Below are 12604 nucleotides of genomic sequence, written 5' to 3' on the forward strand. Positions count from 1 at the left end.
GGTCTACAAGTGGTGGTATTACAGTAGGATCAGGGCATCCCTGGGGAAAAAAAGATTAGCCAATTAAGCATGTACATGATAATTAAGTTTCAACACATCCTTATGGAAACCTACTAAAGTGTTGTGGAAGTTCATACCTTAAGTATTTCTAGTCCTGCACCCTCGGGTTCCCATGGAGAGCTGCTGTATCGTTTGTAGTGCATAACAGGTTTTTGCGCGGAATTAAGCATAAAATGGAAAATATGATATTTACTATGCCCCTGCATTTTAGCTTGATGGGGCTCAAGTCATTTTTTGTAGTCCCAAACTTCCGATACAATGTTAGCCTCTGGATGGGGAGTGCTGCTGGATGCAATCCGAGCTAAAAGTTCTGTACATAGAGAAAGCATAAAAATAACGGATGATCATCACAACTTGCGACATGCACATGGCACACACATACCTACACACTTAGTAGTCACTATACATATGAGCAACTAACAGAGGTCTTTACATATTTATTGAATTTCATTTATTGAATTTCTGTTATCTGTAGTAATGAAGGAGTGTAATGCCTAAGTTTTAGTCTGATATAATGAACAGTCTTGGATTGCGTCTTTTCTGCTACCACTTTATAACAAAAAGAGTGATAATTTAACAGGTACACTCAACAAATATTGCACTGGTCGACAAGTTGGATGTTGAGCTACTTCGAATAACCAGGCGCCCAGGCAGTAAACACCTGCAGTGTCATTCAATTTCATTACTAGCCATAGCTATCTTCCGTTTACATACTAGAGGAACACGCCCCGTCTGCTTGAAGGGATACAACATTTCTAGTAGGCCACAAGGCCTCTACTGTTGGTTTTCAGTCTATACAACATGCATAAAACATACTAGGAACATTGTTCTCGCCATACCGAGTAACTGGCTTCACTTGTATTTCGAGCTGGCATGCAGTGTACACCACACAGTAAGCTTACCTGTCTGTGAGTTTAATACAGTATTTATTTGTGTTTATACTAGCTGGTTTTACCACAAAGTGCACTTTTTGGAAAACAATTTCAGTAAACCAGGCGCGTGTCCACTGCCGTGGGTGCACTCCTGGTTAAAGAGACTCCCATAATGTATTGCTCCCCTCTCCAATTCTGAATATACATAGTATATATGTGACCCACTGAGCCAAAAACCCAACTTGTTTGCATAACCCTGTTATTGAGATAGAGAATATAAAATCAATAAAAAGAATTTCTAGAAAGATACAAATAAGTCGGGTTTTCACTCAAGTGGGTCACATATCATCTATGGCTAATGGACATGACTAAAACACGGAACGAAATGGAAAACGGAACAGTCAACGGAATGAGAGGAACTACTTGTAAACAAGTACTTGCCATATACCGTATGGCCCCAAATTTTCGCAGCATAAATTTTTCATAATAAGGGCTCTGTTACGAAAATTTTTATTACGAAATTTTCTTGTTGATCAATATTTGCATGAAGCAAGACGAAGCGTCCTCTGCAGGTCTTCTCAGCGCTATTTTTATTGCGTCTTTTGCCGGGGTACTGCATCGCTATCGAAAGTTCCGGACTAGCTCTCATAAGCTCCAAACGCAAATGTAGATATCCATTCGTCCTGGTATTGCTGATGGACAGCAGTCTTAAGTGCTGCAATGCAATTATAAAATTAATATAGCCCAGCGCCATACGGATATAAATGCCCTTTGGTGCTACGCGGTACTGTCCTAACTCGTCCTAACTAGACCCTATAACGCACCGTCACCGCTGCGAGTACTCACGAGTGTTTAAGCAACTCACGAATTAATTGACGTTGCAGGCGTTTCACTCGAAATTCTTAAAACTCGTGAGCAAACTGCATGCCACGCCCCTTTCGCGAGTTTTGTAAACATCGCGAGTGATGCTGTGTTTGGGTGGAATTGGTACCCTTGCAACACGTCGTGCTGCAACGTAGCTTCCATGCAATGTGGAACGATGTACAACTACAAGCGAAGAGCTGCAACTGAAAATTGATTGGGCAGTTATCGGCCATTGCGCATCACGAATTTTGCATTATTTTAAAAAAAAAATTAGATGGATAGGTCAGCTGTTACGAAAATATTTTTTACGAAAATTTTGTTTACACAAAAATGACAAGTTTTACGAAATTTTTATGCTACGAAAATTTGGAGCCATACGGTAATCCACTGTGCAGCAGCTAGAAGGAATAATAACAGCCAGAATCAACCCATCAAGCACATTATCACAGCTTTCTCGAGCGGATATTAAGCACCTCACTTAAAACACTCAACTTTGTATTCAATTAAAAGCACATTATTCACATTTTTCCCAGTTGTAAACAAGACAAGAGAAGACAAGCTGAGATTTTGTGTTCAGTTTAATTGCAGCAAATAAGAGTACCATCGCCTTAAACTGAAGAACATATACCAAACTGATTGCAGCAATTAACCGGAACACAAAATCTCAGCTTGTCTCTTGCCTTGTTAACACGAACTGGGCAAAATGGGAATAATGCGCTTTTAATTGAATACAAAGTTGAGTGTTTTAAGCGCAGTGCTTAATATCCGTTCGAGAAAGCTGCGATAATATGCTTGAGGGGTTGATTCAGGCTGTTATTACTCCATGTAGCTGCTGCACAGTGGATTATTATGGCAAATACTTGTTTACAAGTAGTTCCTCTTATTTCATTGACCATTCAGTTTTCCATTCTGTTCCGTATTTTAGTCATGTCCATGGCTAATAGCGCACTCGCGCAACATGCCCACACACAAACACAAAACTTTACCAGACAATGATTCACATCCACGAGCATTGATTTCTTCTGCTATCTTACAGAACAGTTGGTCAATGTCCTCATGAGTATGACCTACCACCAAGAAGTTCACTTTCACCTAAGAGAAAGCAATTAAACAAAGAGAATACAACTGAAGTGACAACATAAAAGGTAAGCGAGTGGCATATTGTACAAGTATACAGCATATCTAGTAATATCAAGAAAAAATTATTGACATTTACCTTGCGAAATATCTTCAGCTCCACTAATGCTGCACAGAATGACAAGAAGAAACGATTCTTATTTTCCTTTGCTGTGTTATCCACTTGAATATATAAACGTTGAGGTAAAGGACGATTCTTTTTAAAATTGAATAACGTCTTGACAAGCAGCGTCATCACGAGATTACAGTCATGTGGCCAGAGCAATAGATCAACAAATCCGTAAGCAAGTTTGCCATAAGCTGACTGTGTATGGACAAGCAACCCAGTAATGTGCATTCTTAACTTCCAGAGATTGGAAGTCGATTTGGCAATTAATTTTGTATTTGGAAGATTACTCTTTGACTGGTCCATACCTAATGTAGTGGTTTTGAAAAAAAAAACATTATTTGTACGTTATGTAATACAATCACCTAATTTGATAAAGTACACAATTTTGATAACACAAAGTGGCCAACCATGACGCTATGTGTTAGAAAATGCTTACAGCACAGCAGTCTTCCATACTGTGATACATCCGTGAAGGATATCAACTAGAAACGGAATCCTAGTATCCTTATTGAATAGTTGTATCATGGGCCTGAGTGATTTGTCTGATATGCACACCCAAGCCTGAGGGCTGCAGGCCCAACAGCTAGGCCTGAGCAATAGTATCAATAGTGTTACCAGCTTGCCTGACCACAGTCGCAAGGGTAGAAGCCAAACAAAGCAGCGCACCACCACCATTTTTTGCCACAATATTAAACTCACTGGTGGCATGTGCCTTTTCAGGTTCTGATGAGTGTCTGCCTTCTGCACTTTGCCTTTCCTTTTATCTTATTACGGATTGCCTTTCTTCTTCAGTCAAGGAAATCATATGAAGGCTTTGATGCTAAATATCGACACTTTCCATAGAGCAGCCGTATTGGACACTAGAATAACATCTTAAGTACTGTAAGAAGAAATGGATGCCTAGAACAGTCTAGTGGCTAGCTAAAGTTAAAACAAGCATGCAAGTGAAAATTATAACACGCTGCCACACCCCTCAATCAGCTATTGAACGTGCTCATTTCCAACGATCTGGTGTGCTGACCACGCCCATTACTAATTTCTTAGCTGTATTTGATTGCAGAAAACAAGGGTCAACAAGCCTGGATGACTCCAATTTTGAGATACTCTGCATGTCTGCATGCGAAATAGGCAGCTAGATCAAGATACTCTAATAGAGCAGTCAGAGCCAAGGTATTTATTAATATACCATCATCTATATACTATATCAAAAAAGTTACGAAGCTAGTGATTAAAATATTATCAATTCTAAAATTGGAAGTAGGGTTCTAGCGATAAAAAAATGGAAACAAGCAGCCAAACAAGTGATACCAGCTATTCACCATATAGCTAAATGAGAAAATCCCTACTTCAATGTCAAAGTAGGAATTTTCACATAGCTATATGGTGAATAGCTGGCACTATACATATCACTTGTTTGACTGCTTGTTTCCATTTTTCTTATCGCTACACCCTACTTCCAAAATTAATAATTTTTTAAGCACTAGTATACCTCTAGAAAGCAATTCATAACTTGTTGCCACTTGATCCTATTCGCTCTATTTAAATGCTGGCTTATTGGTAATTCAATGGTAAGTCCATGTATGCTCATGTGGTCTAGACCTAATTAAATATGATGGACAAAGGGTGGAATGTAATGTTGCGATACAACTAGTCGCTGTTCTTTATCGCTTTTCAATATCCAGATTCGTTTGCCTTCAAATTTGGTGCTTGCATCACAAAATGTATATAATTGCTATGTTATGCTACTGCACTTACCATCAATAATAATGGTGACACATTTCTCTGGATTGGATCTTGCTTTACTTCTATGAGAATAATAACGGTCCCTCTCTCTCCTAAACAAAATGTGTTCATATGATGATAAGCATTGTAGGTTTCTCATAAATTATGAATAATTGTTATAGACATACCATCAAAATTTGGTAGAGACATCAGGTAAGCATATCTCTACAATAGTATGGTTAAAATTTTTGCGAATCGCCCTCTATGGCAATGTTACTTAATGTTATTATTTAATGGTGCGCACTTTCACTACTTTCCATGCTGTTACGATTAAAAAGGAAACTTACTGTAGAATTGTTCTACAAGGTAAGAAATGGTTGGAACCAAAGTAGCTTAGCGCTAGACTGTTCAGCACCACCTTAAGCATGTTGGTCTTAAGTGACTGTTCTATTAGAGAATCTTGCTTACCAAAAATAGTTGGTACAGCACAGCCAAAACACATTGCCCGTACTACAATACTTGTCACCAACAACACATCACTTTCAAATACTACTGTTGTTCGGACCCCATAGAAACCTTACTTTGCCCCCTCCCTCCATAATAGCCTGGATTGAGTCCTGTACATCTGATCAAACACATCGGCATTACGAGTCAAAAACAGCCAACTTAGGCCATAAGAGAATTATGTTTGTGGCTAATTTTGAAGCCGCATAAGCCAATCACATTTCGTACAATACTTTGTAGGTCAAACATAAAGCTAGTCAAATTCTAATAGTGTTACACCAATAATCGGATAAACAGTTGCTTTGTGATGAGAAAAAAAAATTCGATAACAAAAAAACAATATATCAACACTTACGCAGCTCTTGCACGATGATCTTCCAGTAACTTGTCCAATTTTGCCTTCTTCTCTTTGGAACGTACATTCCTCTTTTCTATCTTGATTTTTACACAGATATCACATTTTATATCTATTCTCCTGAATGAAATAATACTAAAAACACATGGTCTACATCATATGTGAGAAACAAACCTCAGGGATCACCACTTCTTTAAATTTAGTCTTCCAAAACCTGTAAAATGTGCTCCTAGAAACGATGTTGTCTTCCTGATTAGCTTGTGCCTCCATGTCAGATTTGTACTGTTGATAGTACGCCTTTTAGTTTCCCAGCTCGGTAGATGAAGTTGATTCTTGTGAGGCATGTGATCCCCAATGAGGTTGAAACATTGGCGCATCCATGCGATAACAGAGTCTGCCTTTCTGCATGCTCTTCTTTGCCCTTTGTTTCCATGGTCTGCTGGCTTACCAGAAGCTACCAGCTTGCTGGCACGTTTTATCGTTTTGGGGGCGACTTTAAACACTTTGCTAAATGCATCCTTACAAACTTCAGTGCCTCCAATATAGAATTTTGTCAAAAGCCTATCATTCTCAAAACAACTATTATCAGCTATCGTCTCTCTGAGCCACTCCCTCTTTTCATTTTGCGACAACGACATAACGGATTTGTGGGCACTAGCAACAGTACAACCTGTCAATTTAAACAAACAGTCTCCACCACATGTGCATTGTTGCACTAAAACATCGCCAATCATCCTTCTATCTTCATCTTCTTCTGTATCAGCAATTATATTTCTTAACGTTTCGTCATCATCAACATCCCTTAAAGATTCATCACTATTAGCTTCAGCATCTGTGTTACAACAACAAAATGTTATTACTGGGTTTTGCAGTGCTAGAAATAGCAGTCAACCATTGGCCATTTTCCAACCAATTTCAGCATTCGGCCGAACAAACTTCATTTTGTTCGGACAAATTTACTAATGGGGAAACCATTAATAGCCCATGGAAAAGTTTCTATTTTCCAAAAACGGCAGACCAATTTCTGAACCTTATTTTTAGAACTGGTCTTATGTTCACTGCAGTGTATGCTCTATAAAGTGGCAGTTACCCTGACCATTACAGATTAAAAAAAATTCAAGTCATGAACTCACTAAACTCCCACTAAAACAAACAATAATATATTGCGGAACAGCTTAAGTCAAGGCCTGTACAACTGCCACTATAATTGCTATGTAAACACTAATCATATGACAATTTTTTTTGCAGCGAAATGTTATGGCTTCACCTGCAAACCACCACTTCCCCAGCTGCCCACGCACTTTATCACAAGAAAGTTGCCTGGTGACATCAAACTTTTTGGCCCACATTAATAAAGTGCACCCTTGAAAAACTTGTTGTTTATGGATGTGATTTCTATTTCAAGTCGACTTTTAACCCTTTCACCGCCACAACCGGATTTATCCAGTTCGATACTATAAAACACGCGCTGAGTACAATTCTAATCGTGCTGTGCATTTCACAGTACGATGCGATTACCCTGAAATCAGCACGCCCACAGAAGTCCCGTTTCTGGGATAACCGGATACTTCACACATTATTGCAGGTTTGTTACGTAACCCGGTTAAAGTTTTGGTGCCAGAACTGCCAAGTTTTATTGATCCTTGAGTTGTTATCCTTGTTTTGAAGTTCACTGGATTTTTTTAGAATTTTTAACACAGCCAAGGATGACAGTCGGCTGTTTTTCAGAAGTGTGTGTGATTGACCCGTGTGTGTATATGCATGAGCGATACGAGATTTGTTCCAAATCTCGAAGAAACCAGCCAAGAAAACCATCGCTGTGTAAACAGACTGTTTAGAATAGTTGAATGGATTGTAATATTTAACTGTAGCAACTTTGTTTGTAAGACTAGTTATTTAGCTGCTTTTGCCGTATTTTTCGATTGTTGTGGTGTAATTACTTTGTGGTTTTATTCACGTAAACAAAAACAATATAGTCAAGTTCTTTAGTCTATAGGGATCACTCAGAGGTATGGTATCTAAGTAGTTTAGCGTACAGAGAAGCTAGTATAGTGTGATTAGTTGTGGACGGTATAGCCCATCGGGAAATTCAACGGTGAAAGGGATTTATTAAGAAGGTTCTCATGCATAAGGTGTAAAAAGGTGCCCATTGGTCATACCAGCAAGATTTTCCAAATATTCTGTCTAGCAGCTGGTTAATTGATCTTAAGCATAACTGTACACTGAGGTCATGTTAGATGACCAGGGCCAATGTCACCAGACAACCTTCGCATGATCGAGAACATGGGTGGCTGGGGACAAAATTACTTCCAGGTAACCACCCCCTAAAATATAGTACAAAAGTACTAATAAAAGTTAATTAATTAATTAAATTATTAATTGCCTTCTACTTGCTTGTATACTAGAATATTTAAATTGTGGTGGGCATGAAAAAGGAACTTGCTTAATGAACTTTAAGGAACTTGCTTACCTTATATTACCCGATTATTGTTTTGGGGGTGGGATACCACAAGACTAAGCTACTACTCAAACAATCGTTAGTTCTCCTGCCAGAAAGCTTTATCACTTCACGATATGACCAGCACAATCAGTATCATCAGCTAACTTTCCACAAGTAGCTCTGAGCAATCATTTTGAAATTCCTAATCATGCAAGGGTGATATCCAGTGCAAATATAAGTAATATTGGTACTTTTCATTGCAGATTGAATCAAGCCCCAAGATATATGATAGATCAACTATACAGAAATTCTGAAGCTTACTACTATAATTGTCGAGATCAATCAAAGCTGATGTGTTACAAAAATGATTGTAATTGTAATTGTAATTGTAATATTTAAACAGGGATTCCACTCAGTGAAAAACACTGATTTTCAGTGGAGCCCTGCGAAACAAGCATACATACATACATACACAAATACATATATACATACATACATACATACATACATACATACATAAACATACAACACAAAAGGGTATACAAAGAACAGTACACAAAACTACACAGATACAATCAACTAAATTTATCATGATATAACCGTACAAATTTAGATAAGTTGGTTGCTTCAGTAACAGTTGATGGTAAACTGTTCCATATCATAGCTCCCCTGTAATAAAAACTTCTTTTCCCATAATTGTTGTTTACTCTAGGAACAAAGAGTCTATTAATGTTTCGACCAATATGACCTGTGATGTCTCTGGAATAGTGAAATATATTGTGGAGATACGAAGGTAGCTTCTGGTGAATAGATTTAAAGATCTGTATAGCTGTATGAAACTTACGACGTTCCACCAAAGTAAAGGAAAACTTGCTCTGGTACAATGCTGGCAATTTTTTCATAAACTTAGAGTGAGTTCTTTCAATCAGTGCAGTAAACTTAGCGGTGGTGGGGCACCACACAACATCGCAGTAATCAAACAATGGTAGGACAAAAGCTGAATAAAGCAAACATAGCACTGCAGGTGTCAAAGTTCCATACCGAAAGATTGATGAGAGTCTTGATCTAGCTCTAGAGGCTATATTAGTGATATGTAAGGACCACGATAATGTGGGATCAATTATAACACCCAAATATCGAACAGAGTCAACTTGGCTTAAAGCCATACCCCCAATTGAGACATTAAAACTTTTGCCCGAAATTCTTTGCCGACTTCCAATGAGCATGGCAGTTGACTTCACAACATTAAGACATAAATGAGAACTACTGATCCACCGAGCTACCTTGTCCAAATCAGATTGAACTTGTGCTTCCACAACACCCAAGTCTGAATGGCTATAATGTAACTCAGCATCATCAGCGTACAGGTCCATAGTAGAGTAATCAACGACAGATGGCAAATCATTGATGTATAAAGCAAAAAGCAATGGACCTAAAACAGATCTTTGGGGCACACCAATTGTAACAGTGCCCCAGTCTGATGTGTTACCATTAAACACCAGACGTTGTTGTCGATTTAACAGATAGTCACATAACAGGGCATAAGACGCTCCGTGAAAACCATAACACTGCAACTTAGAGCACAGAATCGCATGATCAACAGTATCAAAGGCCTTAGCCAGATCCAAAAACACAGCTCCAGTGTATTCACCTCTATCAATAGCCCTAATCCATTTATCTGTTACATACAGCAGCACATCATGAGTGGAATAACCAGAACGAAATCCTGACTGATGAGGTGTCAGTAGATTGTACTTGTACAGATGTGAAACCATTTGATCATACAGGATACGCTCAAGTATCTTAGATAAAGTAGGCAACACAGAAATTGGACGAAAGTGAGACATACTAGTACAGTGCTTCACCTTAGGCACTGGGGTCACAATAGCCTGCTTCCACTGATTGGGAACAGTGGAGCTTTCAATACATCGATTAATCAACACAGTAATCACCCTCACCATAAAAGGAGAAGCTTTAACAAACCGAGCAGAGACCCCATCAGCTCCAGTAGCTTTATGAACATTTAGGTTAGTAACAACAGATGACACCGTCCCAACATCAACACAAGAGAACCGCATCTGAGGCACAGACTTATTCTCCAGAAATTTTTCTAGAAACTCACAAGCTGGCACACTACCAGTCACGTTAGCAATTGTTTTGTGTGGAATTGAAAGAAAGTACTCATTGAACACATCTGCAGAAACAGAAAGTTGTATACCATTTGAAGGCTTGCAGCTCCTTGACAATGATCGAAAATGTCTCCAAAACTTGGTAGGAGTACTCTTAAGTGAAGATGATAGATTTTCAAAATATTTAGCCTTGGCAGACCGCAGCATGGAATTCACCCTATTACGAAGAGATTTATATGATGACCAGTCCGACAGAGAGCCAGATTTCAAGGCTTTCCTATGAGCAATATCACGCAGACGACGCGCCTTAGTAAGAGAAGCATTCGATAGCCAAGGGCAATCCCGCTGACGAACTCTCAAATTCTTAAGAGGTACCAGTTTATATAGCAACCCATTAATAATTAAATTGAAACATTCCAAACAGTCAGAGAGATTGTCAAACTTCGATAAGACATCATCCCAGATATCATCACACATAAAAATTTAGCAATGGAGATTGGATCGACACTAACTCTTACAATGGTGGTGAAATGTAAATGAAGTCATGTATAGCATATGCTGACCATGCATTAGATTGTAGTTGAATAAGCTGAATAACAGCAGTATAGCGGCTTGCGCACAACAATGCACTTTTAACCATTTTAAATATAAATCTATGCAGAATTCACGATAAAATGACTTGGTACTTATAACCAGAGGCGTATCTACACTTGGGCTAGTGCCCTGGTAAAATTCTACTTGTTAAAATGCACTGTGACCAACGTTTTACTAGCAGCAATGTTTCACTAGATAAACACACAAGTATAGGTAATACATGCAGTGCTAGGATTCTTCAGTGGATAAACAACCCCTCAGGACAATGTAATAATCACCGAGATACAATGGCCTGTGTGGTTGGAATGTTGTTTATGAACCCACAAATGATGCAATTTGTTTGTCCAAATTTTGTGGCTTTTGCAAACGTTTCCATTCCGTTCAATGAAACGAAACAGAAAACAAACGTGAACTTTTTTTTGTCCACTACTGTACATTAGCTGAAACAAAAATGATGGAAGCCTAACTTTAACATGAGGAATGGTTACTGAGCAAATATGCCATTTGTAGTGGTAAATGGGATAATTATCAACAATAATAATAGCATTTGCATGCGAGGCTTATTATGAGTTACACCAGATTAAACAGCACTGCACTGCAAAATTCACTACAGACTTGTACATTTAATCATCTTCCTGTTCCAATTCTTGGTGAGTAAAATCATCATGTTCGAAATCATCTGATTCGCTTTCAGAATCCGATTCTAAAACGCAGCATACAGTAAATACCTAAGTTTATTCAAAAAAATCATACCTGAACTTATCTGAGGAAAAGTAGCACTTGACTGCAGACGAGAATTCAAATCTTGCTCAATCAAATCTTGTTCAAGATTAGCCAGGACAGTATCTTCTTCGGACGACGATGACAAAAATACCGGCACATGTACAGTACCATCTTCATCAGAAGACTCAGAATTGCTGCTTAAAAACACGAAATCCTTCGAGAAAGCTACGCTGCTTCCACTGATTTGGAGACCTCCTTCACCGTCATCATCACTGTCACTACTGCTACTCAGAAACAAGACCCCAACACCAGCTCCAACGTCCGGTCCCGCCATTCGCCTCGAGTAGCGTGGTAAATCACGTATACGGGTATTCTTATTAATACCACTTCTCTGTCATCATCAACGACAAGAGGTAGTCATGCTACGATCAAAATCACATCAAACGATCAAGAGGTTATAATACATTGAATCAAGCGATTAATACGCCCTTACAAAATTTGACAAGCAAAAAGTTATATGATCGAGTAAAATTAAGTTTTTTTTAATCTACTTTACCCTGCTTTACCAGTTAGGCGCTGGAGAGACGGCTCTACCCGATTCTTGTACAAGACACTTTTCGCAGTTAGATTTGATTGAATTGCTTTGGCAGAACCTCCAGATTAGTTTTGGATAGTTTGAGTGGAGGTATATATATATATAACTAAGAATTCAGATTGTTGTCAAGTGTAACGAATATTTGGAATTACTTAGTTGAAAACTTTAGACAATCGCCCTTGCTCGCCTTTGATTCGCCATAGTTTCATTATGATGTAGCTACAGACCTCAACCTGAGTATTGTGTACATGATTTCACAAGGAGTCCTTCACTTGTAAATGTAATCAGTGTGTAATTGAATTGAGGTGGATGGAATTGTAGAAATTTAGTTTAGAACTTGAACTGTAATTAGAAATTTGACATTCAAAACAGTAACTTCCATGTTTCTAATCAGCGTTGTAAGTGGGTCAGGCCATCCAGATTATGCTGGTCACTTGGGTCGCATTTTGTACAGGTCAAGTGGGTCATATCAGCTTTATTAGATATCTGGGTCTGACCCA

The sequence above is a fragment of the Dysidea avara genome, chromosome 15 (assembly GCF_963678975.1).
Source record: "Dysidea avara chromosome 15, odDysAvar1.4, whole genome shotgun sequence".
Taxonomy (NCBI): domain Eukaryota; kingdom Metazoa; phylum Porifera; class Demospongiae; order Dictyoceratida; family Dysideidae; genus Dysidea; species Dysidea avara.